The 17208-nt window shown below is 40.1% G+C and overlaps 1 long non-coding RNA gene across 1 annotated transcript; it reads right to left on the bottom strand.

The window, feature by feature from the left end:
* Positions 1–4362: 4362 nt before the first annotated feature.
* LOC118676071 lies at positions 4363–13735 on the bottom strand. The gene is made up of 4 exons (XR_004974030.1): positions 13528–13735; positions 10204–10303; positions 9515–9619; positions 4363–4527 (listed from the first exon to the last, which is right to left on the bottom strand). It is a non-coding gene; the product is annotated as an uncharacterized LOC118676071 (long non-coding RNA).
* Positions 13736–17208: the final 3473 nt, after the last annotated feature.

Below are 17208 nucleotides of genomic sequence, written 5' to 3'. Positions count from 1 at the left end.
AAAGGTGAATAATGACAATTTTAATATAGTTGTCATGACTGGTCACATAGGAAGAGCTTAATAAGTGTCACCATCAGTTTGACTTTGAAGTTCCTTAACATACTCCAACACTATGATCTCTTAGTATTCCCTCTCTCCTTTAGCCACTCCCCACTTTTCTGGTGTATTTTTGGTCTGTTTTATTACATTTTTTTGTGTATTTATGTTTACTTTTGCTTACTGTGTGATAATGGAAAAGCTCGCTTTAAAAGTGTGGGCTGTTGACAGTATGGAGTTTCCTCCAAAAACTTCAAATGGAACTCCCATTTGACCCTGTGATCCCACTTCTAGGAATATATCCCAAGAAACCAGAAACACCAATCAGAAAGGATATATGCACCCCTATGTTCATAGCAGCACAATTCACCATAGCTAAGATCTGGAAACAGCCTAAGTGCCCATCAGTAGATGAATGGATTAGAAAACTGGGGTACATCTACACGATTGAATACTATGCTGCTCTAAAAAAGGAAGGAACTCTTACCATTTGCAACGTCATGGATGGAACTGGAGAGCATTATGCTAAATGAAATAAGCCAGTCAATGAAGGAAAATTACCACATGATCTCACTCATTCATGGATAATAGAGACCACTATAAACTTTTGAACAATAATAGATACAGAGGCAGAGCTGCCTCAAACAGATTGTCAAACTGCAGCGGGAAGGCCGGGGAGGGTTGGGGGGCAGGAGGTAGGGGGATAAGAGATCAACTAAAGGACTTGTATGCATGCATATAAGCATAACCAATGGACATAAGACACTGGGGGATAGGGGAGGCTAGGGGACTGTCTAGGGCGGGGGGATAAAATGGACACATATGTAATACCCTTTGTAATACTTTAAGCAATAAAAAAAAATTTTAAAAAAAATTAAAAAAAAAAAAAGTGTGGGCTGTTTCACAACCCTGCATGTCAACAGACTCATTACTATCTCGAACATAGGACGATGGCACTACAGGGCCAATACCCAGAAATATAAATAGTGGACTATCTCTGTGGAACTCAGGTATGAATCTTTGGACAACTGTTTTTATTAGAGAGCTGAAATAGGCCTCCAGAAAAAGATGTTTTTTAAAAAGTCTGAAGAACAATATAATGAAGTGCTATACTTATTGCTTGTCCTTTCAGTGGTCAGGGAATTCTTCTGCATTTATCTGGAAGGTTTTTTGTTTTTGTTTTTGTTTTTTAAATATTTTATTGATTTTTTACAGAGAGGAAGGGAGAGGGATAGAGAGCTAGAAACATTGATGAGAAAGAAACATTGATCAGCTGCCTCCTACATACCCACCACTGGGGATGTGCCCGAAACCAAGGTACATGCCCTTGACTGGAATCGAACCCGGGACCCCTGCGTCCGCAGGCCAACACTCCATCCACTGAGCCAAACCGGTTAGGGCTTATCTGGAAGTTTTGAATGCAAGTTGCTTTCATGAGGAAAAAAACAACAACTCCCAATCATGGATCTGTCCATTTTAGAAAAAGAATAAACACTGACTATGATCCATTGGACAGAACAGATGCTCCAACTACTGAGGGTATTTTTTGTCCACAGCTTCATTAAACATCAAGAGTGATTTTCTGGGTCAAATCCAGCTGAAAGTACTTATTTTAGAATCCTCATTTTTTGTTTCCCTAGCAATGCCGTGACATCATGTCAAGCCTCTTACACTCCAAATTAGGGCCTAAACATGCGTATTGATTCTCCTTGTATTTGAAGGCATTTCAATCTCCTCATTCACTGTAGCAAGCCTAAAATATGCTGGGGGTGGGGAGCTTTTCAAACAGACAATATTTAATAAATAGAATTTTTACCTATGCCCACCCTGGTATCCATGATTGTTGTCTGTTACCTAGGAATTAAATGTTGAGTTGCAAGAAATGATCACTATAGTAACTAGAAGGACACGGGAACGTTGGAAATGTGGGAAGGTGTTAAATTTAGATCAAAGTGAGTATACGTCACATTATCAATCCTATTTCTAGGTGCTAATTTTCTTCAACAGATCTTCCTTACACATCACATGAAAGGCCCTCTTTGCTCCTTTGTGCCAATTTTCAAAACTGTTTAAATTAGCAAAATATAATTTTTTTGGTGTTAAGAAAAAATTGTTTTTGTTTTTTCAAACTATAACTTAATCATGTCCCAATGCTATTTAGCTTTCATTGGATCATAAGTAGTACAAATGTCTTGTGTTTTCTAGATATACACTTTCAAGTAACCCTTTTATTTTTTTTTAATACAAAAAAATGTACCATCTGACCTGCATTGTGACTGCTGTGAATCACTCAGAGCTGGCGTGATATAGGATTCCAGTGCTTTTTGTGGAATTAACTTCCCAGCCCACAAACAAACAGCCTTGAAAAGACCCAGATGAGATCAAACAGTGGATTTTCCTAGGCGTCAGAAAGAAGAATTCAATCCCACAACATTAAATGCCTTTAGGAGAAAAAAGTTAGCCTGTGTATCTTTGACATCAAAGACAGAAATATCTTCCATCTCTGTTTTGTGTTCCCAAACTCCCGGCAGCCCTTTTTTTTTTTTTTTTTTTTTTTTTTTTGCTTTTTCTCTATTCTCTTTCCCGACTTTCTCTCTGAATTATAATTAGGAACCTGGAGGAGAGATTTGACCTTCACTTGTGCTCATTTTTAGTAATACACAAAGTCACAAAGTCTAACGAAGGACTGTTCTACTTCTTCACAAATGACTGATTCTGCTTGTTTGGTGTTCCTGGCACAAATCTGTGGGGTGTTGGCAATTGTCTCACCAACGGTAAACTCCAGGACTCCGTTCCAAGTAGTACAAAAGTTTGTATTGTTAGTTACACGTCCTGCTTTGTCCATCACCTATTGTTGTCTAAAAATAGCAAATGCTCATGACTCAGCTTTCTACTAAATCTTTCAGGATAAGTTGACCTTCCTTGGATTGGCTCTCTGGAAGAGACTGCATTTTGCTTCCAACCAGAACCCATGATAGATCAGGCACCTCCCATTTGTCTGGACTGAGGAGTGAGTGAGAGGCACAGTGTTTCCATGTTCCAACATGACCATCTGGATACAGTTCATAACAATAAAGATACATCCCCCTCTCTTCTGCCCAAAAGTCCGAGGAGAATGAGGTATAGTTCATTACCAAAGAGAAACAGTTCTTCTAGTAACTAGTCCAAACCCACAAGGAATCCAGAGAATGTCCAGAGGTGAAATATTCATTTTCCAATGAGTTGTCAGGAATCCCTTTTCTCTGCAGGCTCCTTTCCCTCCCCAATGATACCTAATCCCCTTGGTGGGGTGCTGGCTCCATCTTGGATGTGCAGAAGGCAGTAAGATTCCTTGAACTCATGATGACCATTTCTCCTACACAACTCAAACTCGGTTATGCTTACATTCTCCCTCATAAGAAGAGGCTTAGGCCTTTCGGAATCTTCTTATTGGAGCATTTAAAACAAAAACAAACCCTTTTGTTATAATACTAGAGGCCCAGTGCGCGAAATCTCGCGAGACCCATACCCCCCCACCCCCCTGCACCGTGGGAACCCCGGACTCCCTCCCACTGCTGCCTCGGGACCCTGGAGTCCCGCCCACCGTGGCTGCTGCAGGACCCATCAATGCACCTCCTGGTGAGTCTGGTCGTTGGTCCTTACAGTGTTACGGCCACAGGCCTTTTATAATATAGATTGACTATTGCTCATAGCATCATGTTCAATGTGCTTACAATTTCCTTCACTTAAGTCTATATTACAAAACCCCCTCCTCCATCAGAGGTAAAGAAAGAAGAAAAGATTTAAAAATATATATATCCACTCAAGAAGTTTAAGCATGAATTAATGCCTTCTTTGAACCAGGAATTATAGAAGGGGTTGGAAATACAGAATGAATAATTCATAGGCATAATCTCAGTATCCAGAAATTAACAGGGGGTGCGGTAGGAGTGGTAAACAGACATATAAAAAATTAATGGTGGTGCAGTCCTGTAACAACTTGCATCTAGATATGAACAAAGTGTTTGTTAGCTCCGAGGAAGACGCTGGTCTCTGGGAAAGCCTGCATGTGTGGGAGGCAGGCACAAGAACACAAAGGAAAGCACGGACTTTGATTCATTTTCCTAGACCTAATCTCCCCAGGGCCTTTTCCAAGGTGGACACATGTAGGTTCACATTCCATAGTGCTGCTTAACTCCAGTGAAACAGCCACAGCCACAGAAGGCTGAGTGGAGATGCCAGGAGGAAATGGTGACACTGGTGTGAGTAAACTTTTGATGCTCAGACCACTGTAAGGTACATTTGTTTGCTAGAGCTGCCATAACAAAGTACCACTGACTAGAGGGCTTAAACAACAGGAATTTATTTCCTCACAGTTCTCAAGACTAGGAGTTTAAGATTGAGGTGGTGTCAGGGGTGGTGTCTTCTAAAGGCCTCTCTCCTTGGCTTGTAGATGGCTGTCTTCCGCTGATGTCTGCACATGGTCATCCCTCTGTGTCTTAACCTCCTTTCCTATAAGGAAGGACACCAGTCATAATGAATTAGAATCCAACCATATGACCTAATTTTACCTTAATCACCTCTTTAAAGGCCCTATCTCCAATACAATCACATTTTTCAGCATTGGGAGGTTAGACTTGACAATGATTCTTTCCTTGACCAACCGTTGGTCCAGCTCTTCTGAGCTCTCTTTGGACTAGGCCTGACCTTGGGCTCTCATGCTCTTTCCAGTAAAGCCCATTTCTAGCAAGAATCCTGGTAGGTCAGTTTAACCAGAATCACCCGGCATCATTCAGGTGAAACGATCAACCTGGCCTGCCTTTAGCAAGAGTCCTGTTAGCTCCTTTTAGGCAGAATCCTCCCTTACCCATGATGTTTCCTCTTACTAGTTTTCCATCCACTGACTCCCCACTCCTACTTCTTGGCTACAAATTCTTGTATTTGGGGTTGAGGCAATCTCTCTCCCCTAATACAAAATCCCATCATAGTGGTCCTTATACCTATTGTGATAGTCCCCCTGAATAAAGTCTGCCTTACTGTTGTTTAACAAGTGTAGAGAATAATTTCTCTTTAATAGACTTTAACATAGGAATTTGGGGGAGGGGACAGAATTCAGACCATAAAGTAAGATCCTGAAACTTAAGGGAAGGTATGGTAAGGAAGCTCCAGACATAAGCTTCTCCTTCAGGAAACAGGGAGAGATAGAGATAGAGATAGAGATAGAGATAGAGATAGAGATAGAGATAGAGATAGAGATAGAGATAGAGATAGAGAGAGATAGAGAGATAGAGAGAGATTCCTGTAAGAGAACATAGATTGATTGGACAACCTGGGTGGGGAGAAGGGAACAAAGTACTTGTTTGTCATCCTGTAGGATGACACTTCTGTTTGGATTAGGAAAAATAAACCTAAAGTAAAAACAACATCAACAAATGTTATAGCATTATGCCATATGTATTTCATAGCAATTGAAACTCCTACTATCATTTCACCACCAAAGAATCATTTTTGTAATTATTATCAGTTATCGATTGCCTACTTGTTCAGTCCAGCAGAGAAGTTAAGGGCAAGGGCCCTAGAGTGAGAGATCACTTACTATGTGACCTTAAACAATTCAATTTCTCTGCACCTTAATTTCTCATCTGAAAAATTTGAATGACTGTGTCTTCCTTAGAGGGTTGTAGTGAGGAGGATATGAGATCATAAAGATTATTGTTATTAATATTTTTCAGGGACTACATATAGTATGTGTTCTGTATATTTTATCTGTTTTAATCTCCTAAAAATAGTCCTATGAGCCCTAACCGGTTTGGCTCAGTGGATAGAGCGTCGGCCTGCGGACTGAAGGGTCCCAGGTTCGATTCTGGTCAAGGGCATGTACCTTGGTTGCGGGCACATACCCAGTAGGGAGTGTGCAGGAGGCAGCTGATAGATGTTTCTAACTTTCTATCCCTCTCCCTTCCTCTCTGTAAAAAAAATCAATAAAATATTTTTTTAAAGTCCTATGAGGAGACTATAGGACTATCGCCAGCCCCACAGCCTCCCTGAATCCCACCTACTCCTACTATCAGTGATGACAATTTCCATGAGGAGATTCATGAGAGCTTTGCTCCCTCAAACTAATGAAAAGAGTAGCTTCAAGATGATTTCCTTCCTCAGTTCTTTGGATGGTGCATTCTATCCTGTGCGTAGCTGCTCTCCTGGCACAGTTTCTATGACAACCTGTCTCTGGGATATTTTTCTGCTCATCCATAGTACTCATGGCTCTTCTTGTTACAAAAATAAATAAATAAATCCATCAAATAAAGCCTTATATCAAGGTTTTGTTCATGGGGAATCTCAGAAAGGATCCATAATGCTACCTCAACCAAGGAAGTAATTGCTTTCAATTGTTCTTGTGTAAATGTTATAAAGCCCTATATACTCTCACTCTCTCCAGACAATAACTGGAAACATACAATTAGATTTCACAGTTACTAGTACAACACAAAGCAGAGGTACAGTTTCATTCTGATGTTGGAGCTTTCTTAAAATCTTTTTCGGGATGTTTCTTTTGGTTTTATCGTTTGTCGTAATATATTTTACAATACCACAGTATGTAAACACTGTGAACTTTGTACCTACAATTTAACTCTAATCTATACCCTAGGAATCAATAAGCATATGAAGTGGCTTAATAGAGTTAACACCCTAAAAATTGGCCAGGTGGCATTCAAAAGTATTCTTGTCAAAATCAACACCAGAAATTCATTATTTATCATGTTCCAGGCCAATAATTCATACCATGGGGACAGCTCCTAAGACCCTGTACCTCTCCCCATCAGTGGACAATCCTGTCATCTGGTCTGACTAAAAGGCCTGATGCTCCTTCTGTCAGCACACGCCTGTCTTCATCTTGGAGAGAGCCTTTCATGAAGGGCTGGTCATTGTGTCAAGTTTGTTTGTTTTTTAATATATTTTATTGATTTTTTTACAGAGAGGAAGGGAGAGAGAGATAGAATTAGAAACATTGATCAGCTGCCTCCTGCACATCTCCTACTGGGGATGTGCCCACAACCAAGGTATACATGCCCCCTACCGGAATCGAACCTGGGACCTTTCAGTCCACAGGCTGACGCTCTATCCACTGAGCCAAACCGGTTTCGGCATTTTGTGTCAAGTTTTGAGTCTGAAAATATTCCAAGTAGACACAGGCAGGATGATTGTTTTGTGCCTGGTTGCTAACAAATATTTGTCTGCTTAGAACATTATGGTCTGAAATGTGCTTTTGCTACAACTGCCTGATAGAAAGATAGTAAGTTGGAAACACAGAGTTGTCATCCCCTCTAAGTGCTGGAGCGTTCTAATGAAGTCTCAAGTGATCTGACATTCATGGAATGGCAAACTGGGTTAAGCTGGTTCAAATTCTCATCCTCTGTTCTTTGACATATACCTCATAATAATCCTGTGTACTTGAATTTCCTCCTGCCACACTAGCATTTTCTTCATTAATAGGCTTATTGACCTTTATACAAGTGCAGTCTACTGGTTAGAATACCATGTTCAGGCAATGAGGAAATGCTCTGGTTTCCATAACCACCACTCAGGTACTGAGTCATAAATCCTCATGCTGGCTCCCAGATTCGCCCCCCCCCCCTCCTTTAAATAGACTTTATGTTTTAGAGCAGTTTTAGGTTCATAGTAAAATTGAGCGGAAGGTCCTAAGATTTCCCATTACCCTCTGTCCTCACATATACATGCAACCTCCCCCACTATCAACATCCCCCACCAGAGTGGTACATTTGTTGCAGTTGGTGAACTTACATTGACACATCATTATCATCCAAAGTCCACAGTGACATTAGGGTTCAGCCTTGGGGTCATATAGTCTATGGGTTTTGATAAATGTATAATGACACATCCACCATTACAGCATCATACAGAATAGATTAGATTCAATGGCCAAAAATCATCTGTGTTTCACCTATTTATCCTTCAACATATGAATTGGGACAGGGGATGACCTCCCCCGACCCCCCATCCTAGCAACCACTAATTTTGTTGTTTCTATAGTTTTCCCTTTTCCAGAATGTCATGTAGTTCGAATCACACAGTGTTTAGCCTTCTCAGATTGACTTTTTTTTCCACTTAGTAATATGCATTTAAGGTCCCTCCATGTCTTTTTATGGCTTGATAGCTCATTTTATTTTAGTGCTGAAAAATATTTCATTGTCTGGATGAACCATGGTTTGTTTTTCCATTCACCTACTGAAGGACATTTTGGTTGCTTCCAAGTTTTGACATTTTGACTAAAGCTGCTACAAACATTCATGTGCAGAATTTTGTGTGGACAGGGTTTTCAGCTCCCTCAGGTAAATAAATTCTAAGGAATTTGATTGCTGGATCATATAGTAAGATTATTATTCAGTTTTATAAGAGACTGCCAAGCTGTCTTCCAAAGTGTCTGTATGTTTTTGCATTCTGACCAGTAATGAATGAGAGTTCTTGTTGCTCCACATCCTCGCCAGCATTTGGTGTTGTCAGTTTTATGGATTTTGGCCATTCTCATAGATATGTAGTGGTATTTCCTTGTTGTTTAACTTTACATTTTCCTAATAACATATAAAGTAGAGGATCTTTTGTTATGCTTATTTGCTATTTGTATATCTTCTTTGGTGAGATGTCTACAAGGTCTTTTGCAATTTTTTTTTTCAGTCATGATGTTTATTTTCTTATTGTTCAGTTTTAAGAGTATATTTTGAATAACAATCTTTTATTAGATGTGTCTTTTGCAAAGATTTTTCTCCCAGCCTGTGTCTTTTCTTGTCACTCTCGTGGCAAGACTAATTTTCAATGAAGTGAAAATGCATATATTTGCTTGTGTATGGAACTTACATACATTTACTAGCTCTTTTATTCATTCAGCATGTATTTATTAAGCACCTGCTAAGTATGAGCACTGTGCCTGGCATGAAGTAACCAACATGGATATGGGGTTGCATATGCCTCTAAGACATAATGGCTCATTTTTAAATCTTCAAACTTGTATTCATAGCCTTTGTGATTTAGCCTCTGAAATATTATGGAGCCTGTCCTCTCCTCTTTATTCCCAGAGACTATCCTGACTACTCTCCTTATCATGTCAGATGATCACACCTAACTTGATTCTTTTTCAACTGGGTCTCCCCCTTCCAGTTCCTCCTCTACACAGTTGATAGTTAGCCTTCTAAAATTTAGATAAAACCAGCTTATATTCCTGGTTTAAAAACTGTATATGATCCACAGTTGTAGTGGGTATCAGTTTTGTTCTGCAACAGCAGAGTGCAGGAGACAGCACTTCTCTTAACGTCTCTAGAATAGTTAAATTATGCTGAGTCCTCTTCTATTTAGTCAATGAAAAACCCAATTTCAGTCTTTTTATTGGGCTCCTTCCATCCACCAACGATCTTCTGAAATTTAGAAGAATCTAATAAGAGGATATTCAAGAACGGGCTCTCTGGTCTTAGTTTACAATGCTTACCTCTCATCCTCACCTTGACTGTATCCAGGTGGTCCTATGAAAGTAGATAATGCCAAGCCTGCCTCTTTAGAAATATTTGGTTTCTGGCCAGCAAAGCAAAAGAAGCTGAGATAAGGAAAAGGAAAAGTTGGGTGCCTTCTATAGTGGTAGAAGTTTAAATATATATGTAAAACAAGAGACACAAAACCACTAGGTAATATTTCAAATTATCCTGCTTCATGGAGAGAGTCCAATTCCTTAGCATGGCTACAGGACATAGCTACACTTCGCAGTTTCACCTTCATCCCATGATGTGCTGCAGCCAGTGCACACCAGCTCGTGAGAGCCAAGTGCTAGATTTTTAGGAATGTTGTGAGCCAGTTGTTAAGCGTGGCTCTTATTAAAAATTAAATAATATAAATATCACTTCCCATCTCCCTGGAGAGCCTCGCCATCCCCATTCAAGCTCCCAAAGCACTTTGTAAGTACTTGTATTACAACACATCTGACATTGTCCCGAATTCTTGTTTTTACTAAAATATCCCCAGACTATGAGCTTGTCAGTAAGATATTTCATTAGGAATTCAATAATTGTTTGGTGAGTGAATGAGAGAATGACTCTTGGGTGTTAAAACCTAGTTCCTTCCTGATACCTTGGGATTACCCCTCTACCCAGCAGCACTCAGTTTCCCAACTCAAGTTTTACATACCTAGGACTCGGAGTCCTTCCATTTTTTGAGCACTCATCCCAGGAAAAGCTTGGTTTCCCTCCACAAGAGATCTGGCTTTCATTCTCCAAAGGCTTTTACTCTGGGGGAGGGTCAAAATGTGATAAAGAATATAAGTAGTAAAGAAACAAAAAATGTTTAACAATTCACTAATGTACAGAAAGCAAGTGACAAGTCTCCACATGCACATATTAATGCCCCGTGGTACATGAGCCTAAAATGAAATGTCCATGTGGCTGGTTGGTGAGCCAGCCCAGGGCTCTCTGCAGCCCAACTGGTATTTCGGAGGCACAGAGCAGATATGCTGAAAACTGTGGGGCTGGCTGACAGGCGGGCGGATGGGCAGGGATGCAGATGGACACAATGGCCCGAAGGGCTGCTCGTCACATAGACATACCTGGGAAACACCCTTTAGAAGAGAATGTCCTGAACATTCTGGAAGGTTCAGGTCAGAAATGTGTCAAAGACTGGACAAAACAACAGTTGAGAACCATTGCTTTTGATTTTAGGTTACGCCACCTCGAGTCCGGAACCGCTTAACCTAATTTCTGATTCCACAAACAGCTTTGGGGAAATCGTCGTTGCTTTGCCTTAGTCTTCCCAGAACAAGAACCAAACATCCCTGAGGACACCAAATGACACCGGCACCCCACCGCCACGCCGGCACCGGCAAAGATGTAGACTATTTGCAGAGAGCACGCCGCCTCTGCTGTGAGTGGGCAATAAACTACCAGGGAGATGCGTGCCGCCTGCCTGGAGACAGGGTTGCTAGGTGCCTCTGAAGTAGTGAGACCGAGAGGTGTACATTATTTCCCCCACACTTCTTATTTTACACAGTGACAGTTGTAGCCTGGAAACAAAAGTGAGCAATAGCGTCTGTGGTATGAGAAATAATGGCCCGCCAAGGGCCCTGTGGGGCAGAAGGAGCAGGGTTGAGGCTTTTATCAAGAGCAGGAGAAAAAAAAGTAATGTGATTTGGTTTCACCATAATTGCTTAAGCAGCCTGGGTGAGAACTAATTATGAGTTCATCTGGCTCCGGAGAAACCCCCCTCTTCCCCGCTCCAGGATGGTACTAAAATATCAGCATTGCATCACCAGAAATCACTCCCATTGGTGGCCTTTCTTAAGGAGAGCGGCGGCTCTGTGTCTCTGAAAGTCACTGGAATCTGAGTAGACCTGGGAATTTATAGCTTCCCAAGGCAAAGAAAATAGTCCTGGCACTCACTTGTCACTTGGAAACTCTGAGTGCTTACCCATTATTATATCATAGAGGAAGTTTTGCTTTAAAAAATGTGGGAGCGATGAAATGCAGAGAAGAAAAGGAAGAGACAAATTCCAGGCCCTACGTCACTACAACAGCCCTGCCAGCATTAGACTAGGGTTTCAGAACCAGGATGTTCATTGATGATATCTTGACCCTCCAGGGCTCTCGCCAGGCTCCAATGGCCCTAAAGAGACAAGTACGTCTGCTCAGATAGTTGGTCGCCTCATTCTCAAAAGTGCAGAGCTAACATTGGAAGTCAGCAGGAGAGAACTTGAATTCCATCTAGGTTAGTAGACCAATGACAAACCTAGATGAACGCTAAGTAATGGACTCTATGTGAGTTCTGAGAACGAGGCGAGTTGAATTGGGGTAGCAGGAAGAGCATGGGTTTAAATCCGGGTTTAAGTTGGGTTCAGATGCTTAACGGCTATATGTAAGTTACTTGCCTTCTCTGAGTGTCAGATTCGACTGAGAAATGAGATAAAAATATCAGTATTTTTGCAGTATCTATGTAAGGATGAGAAATATGTAAAGTGTCTACATGGCACTTGGGGCAGAAGATGTACAAGATAAATGGTAGCATATGTCCCAAATCTCTCTCAATGAGAAAGCCTAACCTGAGTGCCTCTACAAGAGTGGCCCTGTGCAGTTTACAAAGACCAACCCTGGTTGGTTTGCTCAGTGGTTAGAGCATCAGTCCCCGTGGACCAAAGGATCTTGGGTTTGATTTCCGGTCAAGGGCACGTACCTCGGTTGCAGGCTCCATTCCCGGCCCCTGGGTAGGAGTGCATGTGGAGGCAACCAACTGATGTGTCTTTCTCACATCAATGTTTCTCTCTCTCTCTCCCCACCGCCCTCCTCCACTCTCTCTAAAAAATCAATGGAAAAAATATCCTCGGGTGAGGATTAAAAAAAGACATACCGAACATGACTTTTGTCTTCTGAACCATCACAATTCAGTTAGATGATGAGGGCAGTGGAGGTGGAGGGGAATTAAAAACTGTCTGAAGCAAGCAGCAGCAAAACACTATAGAATTAGATTCTAAATCACGAAGTGCAAATTCCACATGGGGTAGGAGTTCAGGGAAAAGGAAGAACAATGTGGGTGGAGCAATAACTTCAACCAGAACTTGAACAGAAAAATAGACACAAATGGGATTTCCCAGCCGCTAAAATTTACACACAAATCAAACTGTTGATTTAATAAAAACAGAAAACCAATCCACCGAGAAGAGACTCATTTTAGCATCCAAAAGACTCTCTAGGCTCACCTGAGGAGCCATCTTTATTTTGCAAGAAAAGTCAGCTACCTACTGTTAGGAAATGAGGAGCAGAAATAAACCATCCAACTCCATTAAAAGTCCAAACTGTAATACAAGTTTAAAATGTATGACTTTATAAATGAGTTAAATGGCTTACTCTGCCCATGACTGTGTTGATCTCCCTTGTCATAGATTCCTTTAAATACATATTGGACTTATGCCCAAGTCCATCTAAACATGGATGAACAATAAATAGCATCTCATTTTCTGTAATTCATAGTAATTTGAATTTGCACCCTCAGGAAAATCCAACCTTCATAGTTTGAGAAAAGGAGGGAAAACACAATAACACTGATTATGTATTTAAGTTACACCCATGCTTTATATTTTGTACAGATTTGCCTAAATACCATCTGAACTTGAATATAAACGATATTTTCTCCAAAAGTTATGCCATAGAAATAAAAATAATTGCCCTATATTTGAGTCTTTATAAAGTCTCTCATATTATAGGAGGTCTATTCAATTATTTTGAAAAGCTAATTGCAGTGCGGGCAAGGGGGAGAGATCAACCAAAGGACTTGTATGCATGCATATAAACATAACCAATGGACGCAGACACTAGGAGGGTGAGGGCATGAACGGGTTTGGTGTGTGGGGGGAATAAGGACACATATGTAATAATTAATAAAGAAAAAAAGAAAGAAAAGCTAATTGCATATATCTAAATAAAAGGTATAATTGTTCTCCAATTTTTTCTTAGAGCTAAAAAGGCTCACCTTATATTTGAACCTGTACTTTGTCTCTCCTGTTATGAAAGGCCTATTCAATTATCCAGATTCAGCCTCAATAAGTGCGAGTTCAAATGCTTGTAGAAGTCAGCTAAAAAAACAGGCAAAAATATTTTATATAGATTTGAAATTATTGCTAGAGGTATGAATTCTAAATTATAACAGTCACTGTTAATAATTCTTTTAAAGATCAACTTAAAAAGTAGTATAGTAACCCTAACCAGTTTGGCTCAGTAGATAGAGTGTCAGCCTGAGGACTGAAGGGTCTCGGGTTTGATTCTGGTCAAGGGTATGTACCTTGGTTGCAGGCTGGATCCCCAGTAGGGGGCATGCAGAAGGCAGCTGATCGATATTTCTAACTCTCTATCCCTCTCCCTTCCTCTCTGTAAAATGAATAATAATTTTTTTTTTTTAAAAAGGGCAGTGTAATAAGTGATTAGATTGGAAAGATTATAAATGTAAACCCATGGTATGGACTGAATGTTTGTGTCTCCCCAAAATTCATATTTTTAAATCCTAACCCCAAACATGATGGTATTAGGAGGTACAGCCTTTGGAAGGTGATTAGATCATGAGCCCTCATGAACAGGATTAGTGTCCTCACCAAACACCAAACCTGCCAGCACCTTGTTATTGAATTTCCTGGCCTCCAGAACTGTGAGAAATAAATGTTGGCTGTTAAGCCATTCAGTCTATGATATTTTTGTTATAGCAGCCTGAACAAACTGAAACAACACACATATAACATAAACTAACTGTGGAGTAAAGGTGACTGAGTGACTGAAGAATACTCATTTGTTTTTATACTTTTCTGAAACCCCATGAAAACATGGTAAAGAATTTTTGCCCCCAGGACATCAGATAATAAGGACAAAGAATGAGGAAAGGCATGACAGCCTCAACATTTGAAAGTTGAGAAGATTAATGAAAGGTAACTGATGTGCCAGATCCCAGAGTGATGGGTCCCAAGATGGCAGAGAAGCTGAGAAGCATTTGATTACATACAAGTCTTGAGAGCTGGACGTACTAGGCAGCTCAGGAAGAGGACTGAAGGTAGAACAGAAACCATGAAGCAATTAGAGCCTCAGAACTCCTCTCTACTCCCAGCAAAAGCCTAGACGTTTATTTTTTGAAAAAGCTAAAACAGAGGGCTCTAGGAGAGCTGAGGGGCGGCAATACAGGACAGAAAACTAAGATTAGTGAGTGTTGGCATATTGAAAACAAAACTTATCCCTGCCCCCTTATCCTCTTCCTCTACCTGGTTCTCAGAATGCTAGCAATTTGGCCAGAAAGCAGCTCAAAGCGATTTCTCTAATGAATCCAACCAAATTCACTCACACTCACACACACACACACACACACACACATCAAAAAGAAAGCCTGGACTTGCATTGTTCAATATAGTAGTGAAAGGAATTTTAGAGATAGGACAGGCAGTATCAGGAGATAAGGAGGGTTCATGGGAGAGGAATGCATATGTGAAAAGCAAAAATAGCTCTAAGACGCCAGAATATTTTCACAGAGGATAAAGAAAAGTCACAGGATACCGGGAAGAGGGAAACCTTTTCACAGAGGATAGAGGAATGTTGCAAGATAAGGGGGAGAGAAAGAGGGGGCACCACATGGGTTTTGAGCTTTGAAACTGTTACTATGTAGCAGAGTGACCAATGAGGAAAGCATGGGGATCCTAAATTAAGGAAGGGTCCAATTAGAAAGGGTCATGTTCAGACAAAGAGCTACAGCCTTTATAAACCTGGAGACAAAGAGACAAAGAAAATTTTGTGGATTTAGATTTTTTTCCCATTAGACTCTAATGATTAGAGAGAGAGAGAGAGAGTAGGTTTTTCCCATTTGGGGACCCCTCCCCAGGGAGAGTTTTTATACGCTTACAATAAACTTCCACATTTTTATTAAAGAAGCCTTTCGTCCACGAATTTATTCAACTTCGTTGGACAAGGACCCATGAGAAGAATCTGCACCCCAAACCCTATGTTTCAGTAGCCACTAGCTACCTGTAGTGATTTACATTAAATTTTGGATTAATTAAATTAACTAAAATTGATGCATCAGTTCCTCAGTAGCACTAGCCACACTTCAAATTATCAACAGACACATGTGCTACTGGTTATGGTATTGGACAGTGTCAATATATAACATGCCCATCATTGCATACAGTTATATTAACACTGACCTAGATAGATCTCCCTACGTACAGCCAAGTCAACAAAATCCACTCTCATACTCTAAGCATGCCACACTCTTAAATATGTGCAAACACAGAGGATCACCAGATATCTTAGATATCATTTAATACAAAAAAATAAAGAACTGAGTTTCAGTTTAAGCAAACTAGAAGAACCAGAGACAATACAAAGAGAAGAAAATATACTATCATTAGTATATTTATGGAGGTATGAGAAGACATTGTTTCTATGAAACAAGTATAGCCTGTTGTAAAAAAAAATCAATCAATCAATAGAAATGTTAAAAATGCAATGGCATAAATGAAAATGTCAATTGAAGTGTTAGAAGATAAAACTGGAGAAATTTCTCAGAAAGCAAAGCAAAAAAAAAAAAAAAGGATTCAAAAAATGGAAAAGAGGAGAAAAAAATCAGAAAATTAGAGGACAAGTTCACAAGTTCAACGTTCAAATATAAGAACCGCCCAAGAAACACAAAAGAGAAAATGAAAAAAACATTTAAAGTAATTTCCTAGAACAAAGATGACCTAATATCCAGTGTGAAATCGTGTCCAGAATTCCCAGGTAATGTTTGAGAATGCACCACACCAAAGTCACATCATTGTGAAATCTTAAAACACTGGGATGAAGGCAAGCTTGAGTGTAAGGATGCAGGAGGGGGGTGGAGAGATGGTCACCTGAAAAGATAAAGAATCTGAATAGCTTTGGATTTTTCAACAGCACACTGGAAATAGAAAAGCAATACCTTAAAGATTATGCAGAAAGTATTTCTCAACATATATGTCTATATTCAGCCAACCTATCAAGTAAGTATGAGGGAAGAATAAGGACATTTTCACACTTTCGGGGTAGCAAAATTTTTACATCACCTGCAGCCTCTCAGATAGCCACTTAGAGATTGTGCTTCACAGTGGTTAAACCAAGAAAGAGGAACACAAGACCTTGGAGACAGGAACTCTACCAGGGAGACAAGGTGGAGAGAACCACAGAACTCTGGTCAAGAGCAAGTCCATGGTCACAGCCGTGTGGGGACCCTGAGGATAGCCTTTCTGGAGTAGAGCAGTTTAGCGTGCTTCAGGAAACGACAGAATGCCTTATGTGTCTGAACACAGCAAGAAGATATTTATGCAAATGGCAAAAAGTTTCAATTAGAAATATGTAGAAAACTAATCAAAAAAATTTTAGGACAATTATTTAATCCAAGAAAAACACAGTTGAAAATGAGAGGAATAATCTTATTTGTATAAATCACTGCATTCTACAAGGCATAGCTATGAGTAGCATATACCGTATTTTTCCATGTATAAGATGCCCCCATGTATAAGACACCCCCCACTTTTCCAATCCAAAATTAAGAAATCAATATTTTAAACATTTTGCTGGTTTTCCTCTTAAGGCCTTCTTCTTTTTTGGCATCTTAAGGAGTTGTTCTTCCTGTTTTCTCCACTGTCTGATCACACACTCAGTG

Source organism: Myotis myotis, unplaced genomic scaffold, assembly GCF_014108235.1.
Source record: "Myotis myotis isolate mMyoMyo1 unplaced genomic scaffold, mMyoMyo1.p scaffold_m19_p_2, whole genome shotgun sequence".
Classification (NCBI taxonomy): Eukaryota; Metazoa; Chordata; class Mammalia; order Chiroptera; family Vespertilionidae; genus Myotis; species Myotis myotis.
Note: the sequence above shows the minus strand (reverse complement) of the source record. Positions and strands in the feature narration are given on the sequence as shown.